General features: G+C 39.3%; 1 protein-coding gene across 1 annotated transcript in view; it reads right to left on the minus strand.

Moving 5' to 3' along the window:
* The window catches only part of LOC124619310, an 89,499-nt gene extending 82,353 nt beyond the window's left edge, over positions 1–7,146 (minus strand). Inside the window, exon 1 of the mRNA XM_047145617.1 lies at positions 6,656–7,146. The gene's annotated coding sequence lies outside the window, so the exon portion shown is untranslated. The remainder of the gene's footprint in view (positions 1–6,655) is intronic.
* Positions 7,147–8,949: the final 1,803 nt, after the last annotated feature.

The following is an 8,949-nucleotide window of genomic DNA, read 5'->3' on the forward strand; positions in this document are numbered from 1 at the left end:
GTGAAGTCTAAGAAGAGGTCGAAAATTAGAACGGTACCAAAACGAACATATTCCCCCACGTATCCGATTTTCGCATCTAGAGATTTAAGTTACAGGAAGTATTCAGGATGTTTTCACTTTTATTTCTGTAGATGTGTACGACGTGGGCGCTGAATTGCAATTCATACTAATTGAGTCATAGGTGGTACGAAGCTGAGAGATCAATTTTGTTATAAAAAAGTAATCATCCCTTTTTGTATCACAAGTTTAAAGTAACCATGTAAACTGAAATGTTATTTCAGAAAATACGGTCTCGTTATCTTACTAAACAAACTATACATCACACTTATTATTTATTAACCGAATGCTGTGTTATTCACTGCAGTCCTGCTTGCTTGTTATGTGAAAATACAGCATATGTTGCTAATAGAAATAGTGGAGTGACAGAGTTTTAATATATGTCTGAATCTTACACAGATACCAGGCCCGCTTGAAGTTCACTGTTTGCACATCGTCTGTGCTGCATTCCACACCGCTATCTGACTGACCAATTTTATCAGTAACCCTTTGGTTCGTATTATACTGTAAAAGCTCTTTGTCAAATATTTTACCGAAGGCGTTATAAAAAATCTTTGGCAGTGTACTATAGTACTTTTATGATATCTCTGCATCTTATAAAAATGTATGTATGTATCTATGTTCAACATCTCAACTACTGAACCGCTTTAAACCGAACTGATCCCTTGCGACCCGGAAAGAATAATCTACTCTCGAAGGGGTTGTGGCGGTGAAAACGAAACGTAACGATTCGCTCGAAAATAAACCATGGATATATTTATCCAAGCATTTGATGAGGAGAGCACTTCACGACTTCCACAATCTTTAATTAAAGTGATAACCATTTCCAAATTTTTTCTCGCTTACATGCTTAACAAAAAGTACTTGACACGTTAACTCATTTGTAAAGTAATTACAAGCTCGAAACTTGGTTTATACATGGAAGGTCGATCCTCTAAAAAATCGGGGGTTTATGGTTACTAAATAGATGGAAAGAAGCACAGTGGGTTTTACGACCACCGGTGACATTGAAGCATAACTCAAAAGCACTTCAGCAATTTCAACCAAATTTGTTAGGTACATTATCTATTATTATTTATATAAAGACATTGCGGGAATAAGATTCCCGATTGCTGCTAAGAACGAGGCTGTGTACGTGAAGGGTTGACGTAAAAATGTTCAAAAACGAGCTTTGATTTTATTTCTTTTATTTGATTGACATGGAATACTTTTAAAAGTATCAAGTACAATTTGTCTTGCGCATTTCCGCGTGTCAACCAGATACCAGTACGGAATGAGTACTTTAGAGAGCCAATAATTTTATCAATCTATTTTGGGACCTAAGATCAGACCACACAGCGGAATACCACAGACAAATTTAACATCCCCTCTAGAGTCATATGGTTTAATACAGCAGAGAAACACACACATGCGTGCGGTACACGTCATATAAACATGTGTTCAACATCTACTAACAAGGGAACCTCCCCATAGCACCCCCCTCAGATTTAGTTATAAGTTGGCACAGTCGAGAGGCCTTGAAAAACGGAACACAAATCAATCGAGAAAACAGGAAGAAGTTGTATGGAACTATGAAAAAAAATAAGCAAAATATACAAACTGAGTAGTCCATGCGCAAGATAAGCAACATCAAGGAGTGTGTGAGCTCAGGAGAGCCGTGGTCCCGTGGTTAGCGTGAGCAGCTGCGGAACGACAGGTCCTTGGTTCAAGTCTTCCCTTGAGTGAAAAGTTTAATTTTTTATTTTCAGACAATTATTATCTGTCCGTCCGTTATGTTTTCATCACTTTTTTGGGAGTGATTATCACGTCCACAAGAAAACCTAAATCGGGCAAGGTAAAAGAATCTTTTTACCCATTCGCCAAGTGTACAAGTTAGGTGGGTTAACAACATATTCCTGTCATGTGACGCACATGCCGTCACCACTGTCGTATGGAATATATCAGACGTGTTTTGCTGTGGAAGAATCGGTTGACCTATGACCTTGCGATCAAATTTTTTCAGTTGCCATTGGAGAGGCACGTCCTTTCGTCTACTAATCGCACGGGTTTGCGGTGCGGTCGCAAAACACAGACACTAAACTTATTACAGTGAATAGAGACGTCAATGAACGAACGGACAGATCATAACTTTGCGAAAGTAAACTTTTCACTCGAGGGAGGACTTGAACCACGGACCTCTCGTTCCGCAGCCGCTCACGCTAACCACGGGACCACGGCGCTCCTTAGCTCACACTGTCCTTGATGTTGCCTATGTTGCGCATGGACTATTCAGTTTGTGTATTTTGCTTATTTTTTTCATAGTTTCACGCAACTTCTTCCTGTTTTCTCGATTGATCTGTGTTCCGTTTTTCAAGGCCTATCCACTATGCCAACTTATAACTAAATCTGAGGGGGGTGCGATGGGGAGGTTCCCTTGTAAGCGCCTGTATCTATTTCAACCAAATGTGGTACAAATATTGCTTAAAGTCTGGAAAGGAATACTGTGCAGGTAAAAACGACCTACCTCCCACAGGAGTGATAGTGAAAAGGGGGTGAGGAATAGAGAACGGGAGGGTGGAGGTAGACAGAGAGAGGGGTAATGAGGAGATGGACGGAATGAGGGGCGAAGGAGGAGATGGATTAATGAAAATATTTCTCTCGAAGCTCACTAGGAAACAACACAATGATTTAAATTTCGGCGCTACAAATACATTGCCTCTCTTAGTGGCTACGCGAAACAAACGCGTTGCCAACCTATGAACAATAGATAAGCACCACAGTGGCTGCAGCTTGCCCTGATCTTTAGCCCAGCATCAACGAAGAAAGACTTCTCTTACGTAGCCTCGTAGATAACATTACATTGTCAAAGTTCTTCTGGAATGAATAAATACCCGAGTAATGCCGTGTTTCACAGCTATTTTTTTATATAAAACTTAGAGCTTGGTAACAGTATTTATCAAAGATCTGTCGAAGAACTTTGACAATGTAATGTTATCTCCGAGGCGACGTAAGAGACGTCTTTGTTCGTTGACGCTGGGCTACAAGGTCAGGTTAAGCGGCAGCCATGGTGGTGCTTATCTATTGCTCATAGGTTGGCAACGCGTCAGTTTCGGGTAGGCAGTAACAGAGGCAGTGCATATGTGGCGCCGAAATTTAAATCATTGTGTTGTTTCCTAGTGACTTTCGAGAGAAATAGTTTGTTACTATTGTTTATACGTCTTGTGGTGACTGCAGTTTAATTATAAGGAATTAGCCCAGTCGCTTTTATTTATGAAGCATCGTCTGTGGTTATTGGTGTTGAAGTCAGATCAAGACGGTTAACCAACAGTAACAGATTTTTAACAGCTGCTGCGAAGAACGTCCACGCACACAACGAGACATTTTGTGATTATGAACTAATCTAAAGTGGGCTGACGTTAGTATATATCTCGGATTAATTGCAGGGACATGAAAATGTACCGAATGTGGTAGTGAAATGGATACTCAATCGAACTGCGCGAGCATACTTGGCAAGCAGATGAATGTTTTTTAATTAAAAATCATGAGGGAAGGCAAGAAGATCCATGTTTATTCATAACAGAGTCGCACTTTCGGTATATTAATGAACATTGCTCCACGCACCTCCTCCCACGATTTAATTAGAAACATTGATCCACCTACCACCTTCCATTTAATTTAATTAAAAGACATTGATCCACTTTCTAAGTGTGCTCGCACAGATCGATTCCATACCAACACATAGCAGAGAACTATTTCACACCAGCGAGGTGGCGCAGTGGTTAGACACTGGACTCGCATTCGGGAGGACGACGGTTCAATCCCGCGTCCGGCCATCCTGATTTAGGTTTTCCGTGATTTCCCTAAATCATTCCAGGCAAATGCCGGGATGGTTCCTCTGAAAGGGCACAGCCGACTTTCTTCCCCATCCTTCCCTAATCCGATGAGACCGATGACCACGCTGTCTGGTCTCCTTCCCCAAAACAACCAACTATTTCACAGCCTTTTCGAATACATCAAGTGTTGCGATGCTGTCCTTGGTTTGCAGATATTAGCGCAGTTCAAGTAGCTGCGATTCAAACAAGGAGCAATTTAATTTATAATCCTTGTTTGTAGCAATGCTTCACCCTTTCTCCTGTATGTATTACTTCTAAACTGGTCGTCTGCCTGCTGCTTTGTCATTGGCTGCTTAACACAAACAGCTGACACCTTTTGCTCCCAACATACCTTAAGGGAAGGGTTGACAACATTCCTCCACGAAACGCATAAGCCACTCGCCCTATTCTAGACTTATCCACAAGCTGTCACCTGCTGAAAATTTACCTACAAAACATTACAGTTTCACATTGCACAACACACATTTCATTTCCTGAAGAGTCTGAGAACTATACAGTTTAGAAATACTTGGCAGCAAGTTTCTTACCTGTGACGAAAGATTGCTTTCTGATGTCAACAACTTCTCAAATCCTAAAGCACCCGAGTACAACAACGTTTCTCGCTTCCTGTATTTATTTAACTTGTTAAATTCTGTCTGTATCCAAAGATTCACAGTTGTTTGTACTAACATTAATAAGACTCTCGCGCTCTATTTCTCATCGCATAATGAAAATTTTCAAGTGGCTAAAATAACATGTTAAAATGCATGTCTCTTTCCATAATTATTCACATGTATACTACTCGACTCACTCATGAGAGCAAGGGTAGGCCATATTACTTTGAACAAGACGTGCGTATTAAGGACTGTACTACTCAAATTAATATTTACATCGAGAAAATCCTCCCTAACTTGCTTGTGAAGTGCACAGACATTTGCAAAAATTTATGCAGGGGTGGAGAGGAGAGAAGGACACATTGTAACATTGTAATTTTTTTTAAATATAAATGAGTCGGTCAGTTGTCATCTTCAAGACGTGTTATGCCACAAGGAATAAACTGTATAGGTAACACAAAAACTTATTATACCTCAGATATTGTTATCCACTCACTTCTACAAGAATGTGATAATTCTTTAATAAATGAAAACTCTGTACTCCAGTTTCCAAGAGGGAGGCGAAAGTGCCCCCTCTTGGCACTGCCCCCACAACACCTTGCGGACGCCAATGGTGAAGCAGGTAAGCATTAAAGGCAAATTCGTTGTTGAAAAAGGATTAAGACTGGAATACTGTCAGCCACTACTGCTCTTTAACATATGAATAACGCTGTAGAGAAGAATATGATGTACTAAAAGTATTAGAATAGGGATAAAGTACAAGGGAAACAGATGCCAACTAAAGGAGCACAGAATACATAGCACTTTTTGCCCAAAAAAAAAAAAATAACACTCTAAATAAACGTGGAAATTTTAATTTGAGTCTACAAATAAGAAAATTCCCAAAAAATTATTGAGGATAAAACAACGAAGAATAGAAAACAGCATGCGACATGTGTGAAGACGAAACAGAAGAGTGGAATTACTTTCTAAGAAGCAAGTCTACATCACAAAGTTTATGCACAGAATATATGAAGACTGAGTTTGGACAAAGCTTTCTTCAAATAATGAGCGTTGTCATCAAGTATTTACATGGAACAAAGGGGGGCCTAATGGGGAGACCGTACAAGTAGAACATAGCGTTTTAAGCAAGTGAAGGATCGATTGCAGGGAAAGCCAGTCAAATTATTCGAAATTTGGTTCTGCAGAATGAATTATTCGAAAGTTGGCGCTGCAGAATGTTATGTATTATACAGAAAGATAAAACATGAAATTAAGAGGCATCAAAAATAATAGCGATGATTAGAAGCTAGTGCTGAATTTTGATCATATCATGGAAGAAGTTAATGGGCTATATGCTTAAACAACCACTGGTAAGACCAACATTACAATAAATGGCTGGTGCAAAGAAATGCGGTAGCAGACAAAACTAACAGTATATAAAATGCTGAATTTCACTCATACTGATGTAAAAGACTTCTAAAGATGAAAAGATTACGAGGTAACAAGGGGGCAAATGTGGTAGAATGGACGTGTGAGGAAATAATTATACAAAAACAGATTATCGGAAAAAGTGACAAGTTACTGGCACATCTGCAAAGGCATCCAGAAGCCTGAAATAAAAACGTGCTACACAGAGGAAAGGTTAAAGAACCAGAGTAACGTATTATGACACATAAAAAATTTTAAAAATTTTTTGTTGCTTCAGAAATTAATAGATAAAACATTTTGCACTAGAAAGATAAAATACAGAACCAACAGACACGGAAAACAACAGCAGAGTAAAGCAATATGGAAAAAATATTACCGAAAGATGAGGCATTTCAGTAAGACTTTGGTCAGGATATTTTCAGAAATGAATATTACACTGCGAGGAAAAAGTAAGAAGAAAATTCGTAGTGGCATAGACAGAGTGAAGTTTGTGAAGGTACATTAGAAGTATGTTGTATGTATTATGTATACAGATAAGAATTATTAGCACAAAATAGGAAGTCATAGAGGTAATAACAGTTGTCGCCAAGGCTGACGGCTTGGAAGCAAAGAAGGAGGCAACAAGCATCGTCAAATTCAGGCATTAACAGTAAACATAGTACATAACAGCACAGTTTTCGCACACTTTTTGAACATACCGACCTGTAGCACTTTTATTGTTACCTGTATTAGACGCTACAACGACACTCTCAAGATCTTCCAGAATACGTAACAGCACTTCCGCGGAGCGAAACTGTATGCCGTTACTCTCAGTTGCAGAAGAACACTAATCGTGGAACAGCTTATGCGGTTCTGTATCAACAGCACTTCTCCCTTGTAAATTAACACATTCGTAGACCACAATGTAGGACACAGTTATATAGTCACTTCAACTCACTGACGTAAACACGGCATTCCCCCGTTTATCTAATACAAGTACGTAGACAGCAACGAGCCTCTCCCGGTTGCAGGGCAGCCACTCCCCACAACACGTACTGGTTATTTGGTGATATTGTGAACTTGTTCTGGCTCCAGCGTATGAAATAGTATGCAGATAAACAAACAGCGGCCGTCAGAAGCAGAATAAGCGACGCCGCCGGTTGTCTCGTGACTATTGAGCTGTGCTTTCATTTCGTCCGCGACAGTGTTTTGTCGACACGCGCCGCGGCTGCGTATGTTTGCAGCACTGACATATGTCTGCCCTTGGCGCTAGCTAGTCACGGGAGATGCACTTGATTGCTATGAGTCAGTCCCTGAATGACGCAATACTTGCCTTCCGCAGTGCTGCTCTAGTACTTACTAGAGCACGTGACACTGTCTTTCGTTCGACACGACGCTCACTGGATCAATAAAGCCAACGCCTATTTGAAATTCACCGACCTAACGCAATACAATTCGTAGTCATCATACACGATATTCTTAAATTCCTGGATCGAAGGCAGTGTAGGTTCAGTGCCCCACCCTCGAAACACCCACAATCACGCGATCTGTCGCCAGATCGCGTGATCTATTCGTAGGTCGCACGTGTATTTGCAAATCGCAGCGACGGATCATTGATCACTTGTACTTCCGAAGCGATTTGGAGAATCACTGTGCAATAGGACTGCGTCAGCAGTCTGTGGCCTGTTTTTTTTAGGTGTTTAGCGTGGTTGTGTAATTTCATTTCACTATGCCCACGTGGAGTAAGGAGTTTACGTTAGAATTTGTAGGGTTCTTCAGGAAGTTCAAACCGCTCTTAAAAGTGAAGTTGAAGGAGAAATTGACATTAATATTAAGAAGTATTACAAAAAGAAATCTGTATTCGTAGATTTTGTAGCTTGTGTTCCAGGAGCAGAAACTCATAAAAATTTCACAGTAATAAACACGATACACCGGACTCCATATGGGATTTCAGAGTTATTCATGAAACAACTTGGCATAGAATTAAACTTTTTAACTTCTAAACAGAATGACGCGATAATACTAGGAGATATGTTTTTGAATGTGTTTATTCTAGGACTATACTGAAGACCGTCCGCATTTCATAATTTTAATCTAATTCTCCCACTCACAGTTTATGACTAGAGTTGCTGAGAACTAGCTGTGCTGCTATTAACAGCATTTTATATGCATCGAGACCACAAAACCACTGTGAAAACATTTGTACTTAAACTACGAGATTAAAAAATGAAAATCAAATTCTGCATCTCACTATGTGTATACGAAATACAGACTGGAAATCATTGAACTAACCTGGCATTAAGGAAAAGGAGAGCGTATCCTGTAACAAAGCCATAGGATACATAGAAAAATATTGTCCTAAACATTAGCCGTGGTAGTTATACAGAAGTAGAATCAGAACATAAGCAACTTAAGCATAGAGGTTTATGAATGGTGATAGAGGTAAACAATTATATGAAGTGTATTGTGAAATTCTAACAAAAATCATCAGGGCATTTTCAAGAAATAATATATCCCTCCAGCAATAAAATAAAAATTAATTATTTCTTAGCTTTTTGTCTTTGTCTTATTTACATTTTAATTAATGATTACTATTTCCGAGCGTATTCGTTCATTTTCAAACCGTAAAATTCTAATGTTTATATACTCATCTGTTCGGTATCTTGTCATGCACAGAGGTATTGAGGTGACTGCTGCGTTTCCACTAGCACCTCACAAAAATGCACAGCTTCTGCCCAGAAGTATCCTCAAAAAAAGTTAAACGTATAACGATTAGAAGGAACGTAGTAACGAGATACACACTAAAGAAGCAAAAAAAAAAAAAAAAAAAAAAAAAAAAAAAAAAAAAAAAGCCACCACGAAGGGATTATTCCAAAGGGGCAGAAATCGGTATATGTGATGTACATGGATAGACAAACAAATGAGTACAATTTCAGAAAAAAATGGATGATTTACTCAAGAGAATCAAATTCACAAACTGAGCAAGTCATTAACGCGTTGGTCCACCTCCGCTCCTTATGCAATCACTTATTCAGCAT

This window comes from Schistocerca americana, chromosome 6 (genome assembly GCF_021461395.2).
Source record: "Schistocerca americana isolate TAMUIC-IGC-003095 chromosome 6, iqSchAmer2.1, whole genome shotgun sequence".
Taxonomy (NCBI): domain Eukaryota; kingdom Metazoa; phylum Arthropoda; class Insecta; order Orthoptera; family Acrididae; genus Schistocerca; species Schistocerca americana.